Genomic DNA, 10411 nt, shown 5'->3' with positions numbered 1-10411 from the left:
TCGCGAAATCATTTGAGTCATTTCGCGAGTTCGTAGCGGATCGCGAATCATTTGAGTCAATTCGCGAGTTCATAGCGGGATCGCGAATCAATTGAGTCAGTTCGCGAGTTCATAGCGGATCGCGAATCATTTGATCAGTTTGTCCAGTGTTGGTCAGTAACGTTTATTAGTAAAAAATGAATTAATTTTGACTGAAGTGCAGCCTAACCTGCAGCAGCAACGCATTGTAGGATTGGTGGATGCCAGTATATATGTACAAAAAAAGTACAAAAAAAAGCTATGTTTTTAAAATATAAACATTTTGTAATAACAATATATACTACTGATCAGTAATTGGGGTTAGTAATTTTTTCTTTTATAAATAAAATCAATACTTTTATTCAGCAAGGAGTGTAAATTGATAAAGTGAGTAAAGAAAATATATTATTAGAATATATATTAGAATTTTAACTTTTATTTGGAATAAATGCAGTTCTTTTTAACCTTTTATTCAAATATTAGACAGCAGAACTGTTTTCAACACTCATAATAAATCAGAATATTAGAATGATTTCTAAATGATCATGTGATCGACTGATGTTACATGTGACACTGAAGGATGGAGTAATGATGCTGAAAATCAGCTTTGCGTCACAGGAATAAATTATTTTTTAAAGTATATTCAAATAAAAACAATTATTTAAGTTATAATAATATTTCACAATATTACTGTTTTTCTTTTGATTCAACGTTGAAACAAACGTCGGCTACCACGGTTGAATCAACGTTGAATTACCTTTCGATTTTGCAATTGGATTCACAGTTGAAATCGTGACGCTGTTTCACCGTCTTACCTGCATCACGGGTGAATTATGGTCGTTCTGCAGACCTTGGATTAACGCTGAATGAGGTGTTGATTTTGAATAGTTAATCAACGTTGATGACACGATGTTGTTTCACCGTCATACCTGGCACCATGTATAAATACACACTTGTATGTTCAATTAGATCCTAGTTTGCATTTAGATCAACAGTACATGATAAAGGCTAACAATCAAATGACTGGCAGCAATGGCTTTACAATCAACTTCAATAAACTATCAAATGCTCACAACTGTAAAACAGTAGTTTTATTTTGGAAACATACTGTATAAAACAGATGAAAATAATCCCAAACTTTATGATGCAGAATATGCACGGATGTATTGATAAAAACATGTAGTACAATCCAAATAGTCCAGGAAAAGATCCGTGAGAGTGATTGTGAACTTCTTTGGGATGGCACCACAAGGAGTCGTTCACTTGCAGAGCGCAAACTTCTGGAGGACACATAAGATTTAACCAGTGAGTTTAGGCATGTTCACAACGTTTCACAATAACTTTGATATTGTCAAAAATATTTAACTGAAAACTGAATGCAAAATAAATCACACAATATTTCGCTTTACAGTTCAGTAACAGTGGAGTTGGAAACAAAGTGGACAACACTATTCATTAAACATTTATTAAATGTATTCAGATGAAAGTTTACATTTCACAAAATTATTCATAAGCAGTGTTTTCAGAGCCCCCAGTTACACTGTTTTAATCAGAACACTAACATTACAGTGTAGAAAAACAAGTCAAATCAAATTAAGTACATTTTTATTAAACAAAGTACAATCAAAACCTATCACAAAAGGTCAAAGCATCTCTAGCAGAAGTGACAGTGCAATGTAGCAGATGAACAATTTCTTACCAATGTTTCAAGAATAAACTGGATCCTCGATGACTCTACAAGGGGAAAGAAGAAATGGTTTACTGAAAAGTTCTTAAAAAGCAGGATTTCATTTTATACCATTTCTTTAAACCATTGGTTCTCAAACTTTTTATACCAAATACCACTTCAGAAAATATTTGTTATTAAATATTAAGTTCCACCATAATGACCAACATTAAATTTCAGCAGCGTAGTGGGCCAAACTATTCAGCTACAGCTCTACCGTTAAAAAATGAGGCAGTTTTATTCTAATAAGAATATTTATTGTTGTATATATTTATTTGTAATATTTATTTAATTTAGTGATTCACCTGCGTAACCACTAGAGAGGGTCTGACACTGAGAACCACTGCTTTAAACAATCCTCATTTTTAAATTCATTTTCATTAATTCATTAAAATTGTACCGACATTTGCACTTGCATGTTTCAGAAAACACTTTGAAACTATTATTAGAATAAAAACATATATAACACACCTAATGCATGGGATTCATATCAGGAAAATGTGGGAAAATCTCTAAAAGACAGACATTAACGCATAACTTTCCAGCAAGACAGTAGGTGAGCATCTAACTTGATCATCTGTGATAAAGCAATGCAAAATACACACACGGGTATTTATTTATCTTCTGCAGGTTACATGTCCTTTATGCTACCCATTTGTAAACTCTGGTTATACTTTACTATTTTCAAAAGATAATAAAGATAACGATTTTCTTACCTCATTTTGCCAGTATGTTTGCAGGACCTCGCAGAACACATCTGACCCTTCTTGTGTTCACAGCTTTTGTTCTCCTTTGACATGTCACAACTCAAATTCGCTCAAAATAAAAAACAATTAACAGGCAAATATTAAATAATTCGGGACCGACTGAGTGGTCAGTTATAACGAGCAGCAGCTGAGCTCCGCCTCACTCACAGAAACACGACAATCGTGAATCATTTCAGTCAGTTTGGGAGTTCATAGCGGGATCGCGAATCATATTTGACTCAGTTCGGGAGTTCGTAGCGGGATCGCGAATCATTTCACTCAGTTCGGGAGTTCGTAGCGGGATCGCGAATCATTTCACTCAGTTCGCGAGTTCGTAGCGGGATCGCGAATCATTTGAGTCAGTTCGCGAGTTCATAGCGGGATCGCGAATCATTTGAGTCAGTTCGCGAGTTCGTAGCGGGATCGCGAATCATTTGACTCAGTTCGCGAGTTCGTAGCGGGATCGCGAATCATTTGAGTCATTTCGCGAGTTCGTAGCGGGATCGCGAATCATTTGAGTCAATTCGCGAGTTCATAGCGGGATCGCGAATCAATTGAGTCAGTTCGCGAGTTCGTAGCGGGTTCGCGAATCATTTGAGTCAGTTCGCGAGTTCGTAGCGGGATCGCGAATCATTTGAGTCATTTCGCGAGTTCGTAGCGGGATCGCGAATCATTTGAGTCAATTCGCGAGTTCATAGCGGGATCGCGAATCAATTGAGTCAGTTCGCGAGTTCATAGCGGGATCGCGAATCATTTGAGTCAGTTTGTCCAGTGTTGGGCAGTAACGTGTTATTAGTAAAAAATTAATTAATTTTGACTGAAGTGCAGCCTAACCTGCAGCAGCAACGCATTGTAGGATTGGTGGATGCCATGTATATGTACAAAAAAAGTACCAAAAAAAGCTATGTTTTTAAAATATAAACATTTTGTAATAACAATATATACTACTGATCAGTAATTTGGGGTTAGTAATTTTTTCTTTTTAAATAAAATCAATACTTTTATTCAGCAAGGATGTGTTAAATTGAAAAAGTGATAGTAAAGAAAATATATTATTAGAATATATATTAGAATTTTAACTTTTTTATTTGGAATAAATGCAGTTCTTTTTAACCTTTTATTCAAATATATTAGACAGCAGAACTGTTTTCAACACTCATAATAAATCAGAATATTAGAATGATTTCTAAATGATCATGTGATCGACTGATGTTACATGTGACACTGAAGGCTGGAGTAATGATGCTGAAAATTCAGCTTTGCGTCACAGGAATAAATTATTTTTTAAAGTATATTCAAATAAAAAAGTATTATTTTAAGTTATAATAATATTTCACAATATTACTGTTTTTTCTTTTTTGATTCAACGTTGAAACAACGTCGGCTACCACGGTTGAATCAACGTTGAATTACCTTTCGATTTTGCAAATTGGATTCACAGTTGAAATCGTGACGCTGTTTCACCGTCTTACCTGCATCACGGGTGAATTATGGTCGTTCTGCAGACCTTGGATTAACGCTGAATGAGGTGTTGATTTTGAATAGTTAATCAACGTTGATGACACGATGTTGTTTCACCGTCATACCTGGCACCATGTATAAATACACACTTGTATGTTCAATTAGATCCTAGTTTGCATTTAGATCAACAGTACATGATAAAGGCTAACAATCAAATGACGGGCAGCAATGGCTTTACAATCAACTTCAATAAACTATCAAATGCTCACAACTGTAAAACAGTAGTTTTATTTTGGAAACATACTGTATAAAACAGATGAAAATAATCCCAAACTTTATGATGCAGAATATGCACGGATGTATTGATAAAAACATGTAGTAGAACAATCCAAATAGTCCAGGAAAAGATCCGTGAGAGTGATTGTGAACTTCTTTGGGATGGCACCACAAGGAGTCGTTCACTTGCAGAGCGCAAACTTCTGGAGGACACATAAGATTTAACCAGTGAGTTTAGGCATGTTCACAACGTTTCACAATAACTTTGATATTGTCAAAAATATTTAACTGAAAACTGAATGCAAAATAAATCACACAATATTTTCACTTTACAGTTCAGTAACAGTGGAGTTGGAAACAAAGTGGACAACACTATTCATTAAACATTTATTAAATGTATTCAGATGAAAGTTTACATTTCACAAATTATTCATAAGCAGTGTTTTCAGAGCCCCCAGTTACACTGTTTTAATCAGAACACTAACATTACAGTGTAGAAAAACAAGTCAAATCAAATTAAGTACATTTTTATTAAACGAAGTACAATCAAAACCTATCACAAAAGGTCAAAGCATCTCTAGCAGAAGTGACAGTGCAATGTAGCAGATGAACAATTTCTTACCAATGTTTCAAGAATAAACTGGATCCTCGATGACTCTACAAGGGGAAAGAAGAAATGGTTTACTGAAAAGTTCTTAAAAAGCAGGATTTCATTTTATACCATTTCTTTAAACCATTGGTTCTCAAACTTTCTATACCAAATACCACTTCAGAAAATATTTGTTATTAAATATTAAGTTCCACCATAATGACCAACATTAAATTTCAGCAGCGTAGTAGGCCAAACTATTCAGCTACAGCTCTACCGTTAAAAAATGAGGCAGTTTTATTCTAATAAGAATATTTATTGTTGTATATATTTATTTGTAATATTTATTTAATTTAGTGATTCACCTGCGTAACCACTAGAGAGGGTCTGACACTGAGAACCACTGCTTTAAACAATCCTCATTTTTAAATTCATTTTCATTAATTCATTAAAATTGTACCGACATTTGCACTTGCATGTTTCAGAAAACACTTTGAAACTATTATTAGAATAAAAACATATATAACACACCTAATGCATGGGATTCATATCAGGAAAATGTGGGAAAATCTCTAAAAGACAGACATTAACGCATAACTTTCCAGCAAGACAGTAGGTGAGCATCTAACTTGATCATCTGTGATAAAGCAATGCAAAATACACACACGGGTATTTATTTATCTTCTGCAGGTTACATGTCCTTTATGCTACCCATTTGTAAACTCTGGTTATACTTTACTATTTTCAAAAGATAATAAAGATAACGATTTTCTTACCTCATTTTGCCAGTATGTTTGCAGGACCTCGCAGAACACATCTGACCCTTCTTGTGTTCACAGCTTTTGTTCTCCTTTGACATGTCACAACTCAAATTCGCTCAAAATAAAAAACAATTAACAGGCAAATATTAAATAATTCGGGACCGACTGAGTGGTCAGTTATAACGAGCAGCAGCTGAGCTCCGCCTCAATCACAGAAACACGACAATCGTGAATCATTTCAGTCAGTTCGGGAGTTCATAGCGGGATCGCGAATCATATTTGACTCAGTTCGGGAGTTCGTAGCGGGATCGCGAATCATTTCACTCAGTTCGGGAGTTCGTAGCGGGATCGCGAATCATTTCACTCAGTTCGCGAGTTCGTAGCGGGATCGCGAATCATTTGAGTCAGTTCGCGAGTTCATAGCGGGATCGCGAATCATTTGAGTCAGTTCGCGAGTTCGTAGCGGGATCGCGAATCATTTGACTCAGTTCGCGAGTTCGTACCCAGATAGCAAACAGTCATTGAAACTATGCTGAATCAACATCCCGTTGTCAACATTAAGTCATTGAATCAACATCGAACTCTGATGTTGATCCAACATCATTTTGCACCCTGATTTAATATTGAAACAATGTTGAAATTCTGTCCATAGATCAACGGAATTTCAATGGTATTTCAATTATCAGGAATATTGAAACAATGTTGAAATTTCAACTGAACTAAGGATCAACGTGATTTCAATGGAATTTCAATCATTTTTAAATGTTAATTTTAAATGTAATGCCATAAATTAAATAGCCTGCTTTATCTACAGCCAGGATGTTAAAAATTAATAGAACATTTAAAATCTTGTATAAAACACAGAACACACCACACTATTTAAAATCAAATTCCTGTTTATTAGCCTCTACTCTTTATTTACACTTCATTGTCATCTGATGCCTGCATAAGTTGTCGTCCAGTCCCTCCTGCCCGGTCTGGCGAATAGCGCAGCCACTTTTGGGTGAAAATTGGGTGATGGTAGCTGTCCCCATCTGCTGAGTAAGAGCATCTAAAACAGAAGATAAAATCACAATGCAAAACAAATTTAGCATTTAAGTTAAACAGAACATATATTTGAACAAATTCAGTAACCTAGGCCTATGATTTTTCAATGATAGGATAAGGCAATAAGTTCTCGTGTTGTAGGCTAGATCATATTTCCCCTATATTCAAAGCACTTTTCAAAACTGCCTGTTCATGGATGTATTCGAATTAAAGGGAGGCAAAAAGGATTAGCTTGCAGTGACCTCTTTCATAAGGAAAATGTATGAGGCCAATTGACTCAAAAATGTTTATGTTTATTATTTTATTGGTTCAGAAGTAGTTGTTAACACCACAAATTTAATATAAATAACTGGATACTAATTAAATAGTTAATGTAGATTAGAGTTACCATAGACAAAAGATGTTTTGACAAAATAATCATAGACAAAAACCGTTGCATTCAGTTTTTGATGAGGTTTTGGGCTGGAAAACCAATTGCAAGTGGTGCAAGTTGTTTGCAGAAATAAAATAAAATGAAATCAAAAATATTGTTTTGCTTACTTGGTGTGCAATAGTGATCTGTAAAAGAACAGAAAAGACAAAAATTTCTGTTAAAAACAGCAATTAAAATTCACAATCATACAGTGTGACTGTACTTTATACATATGTACTCAGGTAACCAATCTGTTATTAAAAATATAAAAACAAAGAATATAAACAACATAATATACAAATTAAATATACAGTGGTTGATTCTTTTCAGCTACAGTTGATGTAATAGTAGCATTCAAGAAATAAATGTAAAATATAAAAAACGAAATACACTTTAATGTAGGCCTATAAAATATACAATTCTCATTAAAGCTAATGCATTAGGCCCCATTAACTGGACTCCCCCGGCCTCTCAGATCACCATAAATGTTAAAGGGATTTTAATGCTAAAATATGCTATTTTTTTATGCTGCACTTTCTTCCTATAGTGAATATCAAGCTACAATATATATGTTTGTCAGCTCAAATGTTTCAGTGGTAGAACTTTTGCCTGGCGTGTCAGAGGTCTGGGTTTGGGTATTAAAATGAAGTACAATAGTTGTGCAAGTACAATGCTGTATCACTTGTGACGCAAACATCCAAAAGCAAATGAAAGCCGATGAGTACAACTGATGAGTAGTTTACACTTTATAGATTAGGGGGTGCAGAAAGCTTTGTATATTATTTATAATGTTTATTGAGATAACAGTACAATGATGACATTTCAATGATTTATAAGTGATTAATAATATATTAACTAGTAACTATTAACCATTAAGGATTTTGTTTGATTCAGTTGTTTACTGAAGGCCCTGACTGAAACCCCAGGGTACTCAGGGTACTTACTGTCTGACAGGAGGTTGACTCAGACTCTGCTCATCATCACTGAAGAGTCCAGGAACAAAACAAGCCATCTGACACAGAGACAACAATATTTACTCTGCAGTTCCAGGTTCATTAGAAGGAAACAAGATAAAGCAGAGGTAAAATGCAGATAAAAGACAGAATAATATATATAACAACAATAATAACATATGTAATATACAAATTCTACTACTAATAATATAATCTTAAAATAACAGAATCTATATTTTTAATTTTAGGTTGAGTGTGACTTACGTTTTGATGTCAGGGACTCCTTAAAATTGGTGAAATATATTCTGAAAAAGGCATATTAATGTATTTCATGAGCTTCTTTCATGAGTATTTCATGAGCTTATTTTCATGAGTTCACCTGTATTTCTAAGTCAGTATCTCCCTTCAGCAACATTTCTGAAGGGAGATACTGACTTAGAAATACAGATTTACTGAAGAAGCTCATGAAATACATTAATATGCCTTTTTCAGAATATATTTCACCAATTTTCTTTTCAAAAATCTTGGAGTTTCACTTTGTTCTGTATAGTTTATTTCTGTCCTCCTGAAATCACAGAACAATTTGTATTAATATCTGTTTATCATGAAATATAAACAGTCATGTGAACTTGTTTTCAGCCGATTAACGTTACACTCTCAGTGTAAGTGACGTCATCGATTCAGTAAATCAGCCTTTTCCAAAAAAAACACTGACAAATCACCAGCAAAACATTCACAGAGCCATCAAAATATCTCATACACACACGAAGATTTGATGAAAAGCCCAGAGTTTCATCAACAAGAGCTCAAAATTAGCCTAACGTTACCTGAAAACTGCTAAGACGCTAACGGACTTTTTCAAAGACATTAAACCATTTCTATAAAATAAATTTAATTGAAACATGTCAATAACAAGTAAGAAACTTGTCAGAAACATTTGTATATCATATTTGTGTGATTTTAGCGACTAAACTTACCTAAAACAGCGTAAACCGCAGCAAGAGACGGAGATTACTGCTTGCCAGTAACGGTTTTTGTGTTGACGCCCCGTTTCCATGGCAACTCTGCTCCCCGCTCGCGCAGAACTCAGCGCACACACAGCATTCACACAAACAAACATCTCGAGTTAAAACATTACATTTATAATGTACAGCCTCATTCAATAATCACTCACTATAGAGACGGATTCTTTCTGGCAGCCTGTAAAAGAGTGAAAAACACGACGAAAAAGCAGTCAGGACTTCTCTTTAATAAACCGCTTTTACATTTTCCCTCCGAGAAACTGCTGGAAACTCAAGGCTTTAACATTAATTTACCGTGAACGTTGTCTAAACAAGTTAACGGTAACATTATTTGAAAATGAGCCAGTCTCTTCAGCTGCCCATAGACTGTATAAAAACACACCGCGTGCCTGTGCTGTCTGGATTCATATCGAACATTAAGCAAGCTTACCTGTACACTTGTGCCAAGGGTCCAGAAATGAGCTGTGTCCGGTGCAGTACGTTGGGTATACCACCCGTTGATCTCCCGGTCAACCAAAAATCGATGGATTTTCAATCATATTTCCCGGTCAACTATATTTCGATGCATTTTCTATCATATTTCCTGGTCAACTATATTTCGATGCACTTTCTATCATATTTCCCGGTCAACTATATTTCGATGACTTTTCAACAACCGCATCCTTTCTCTGTCCACTATAAATCAATTACTTTTCAACACATTCAGGGATCACCCGGTAACCAAATATCAATGCTTAATCAATCATAAAGATAACTATGGATCAATGTTGTTCCAATATTGTTGCCATCAACATTAATAACATCAGGTTTTCATCGATATGATAATATTGATTCAACATTTATTTTGCATTGAAATTTCAATATCAACCATAATGATGATTCAGATGGAAAAACAATGTTTATTCAATGTTGGCTTGCTGTCTGGGTAGCGGGATCGCGAATCATTTGAGTCATTTCGCGAGTTCGTAGCGGGATCGCGAATCATTTGAATCAATTCGCGAGTTCATAGCGGGATCGCGAATCAATTGAGTCAGTTCGCGAGTTCGTAGCGGGTTCGCGAATCATTTGAGTCAGTTCGCGAGTTCGTAGCGGGATCGCGAATCATTTGAGTCATTTCGCGAGTTCGTAGCGGGATCGCGAATCATTTGAGTCAATTCGCGAGTTCATAGCGGGATCGCGAATCAATTGAGTCAGTTCGCGAGTTCATAGCGGGATCGCGAATCATTTGAGTCAGTTTGTCCAGTGTTGGGCAGTAACGTGTTATTAGTAAAAAATGAATTAATTTTGACTGAAGTGCAGCCTAACCTGCAGCAGCAACGCATTGTAGGATTGGTGGATGCCATGTATATGTACAAAAAAAGTACAAAAAAAAGCTATGTTTTTAAAATATAAACATTTTG

At 35.2% G+C, this 10411-nt stretch overlaps 1 long non-coding RNA gene across 1 annotated transcript; it reads right to left on the bottom strand.

Moving 5' to 3' along the window:
• Positions 1 to 6454: 6454 nt before the first annotated feature.
• Positions 6455 to 8476, bottom strand: LOC113074914 (uncharacterized). The gene is made up of 4 exons (XR_003280853.1): positions 8254 to 8476; positions 7981 to 8048; positions 7165 to 7182; positions 6455 to 6628 (listed from the first exon to the last, which is right to left on the bottom strand). It is a non-coding gene; the product is annotated as an uncharacterized LOC113074914 (long non-coding RNA).
• Between the last annotated feature and the right edge of the window lie 1935 nt (positions 8477 to 10411).

Source organism: Carassius auratus, unplaced genomic scaffold (genome assembly GCF_003368295.1).
Source record: "Carassius auratus strain Wakin unplaced genomic scaffold, ASM336829v1 scaf_tig00015623, whole genome shotgun sequence".
Classification (NCBI taxonomy): Eukaryota; Metazoa; Chordata; class Actinopteri; order Cypriniformes; family Cyprinidae; genus Carassius; species Carassius auratus.
This window is presented reverse-complemented; position numbering and strand designations above follow the sequence as displayed.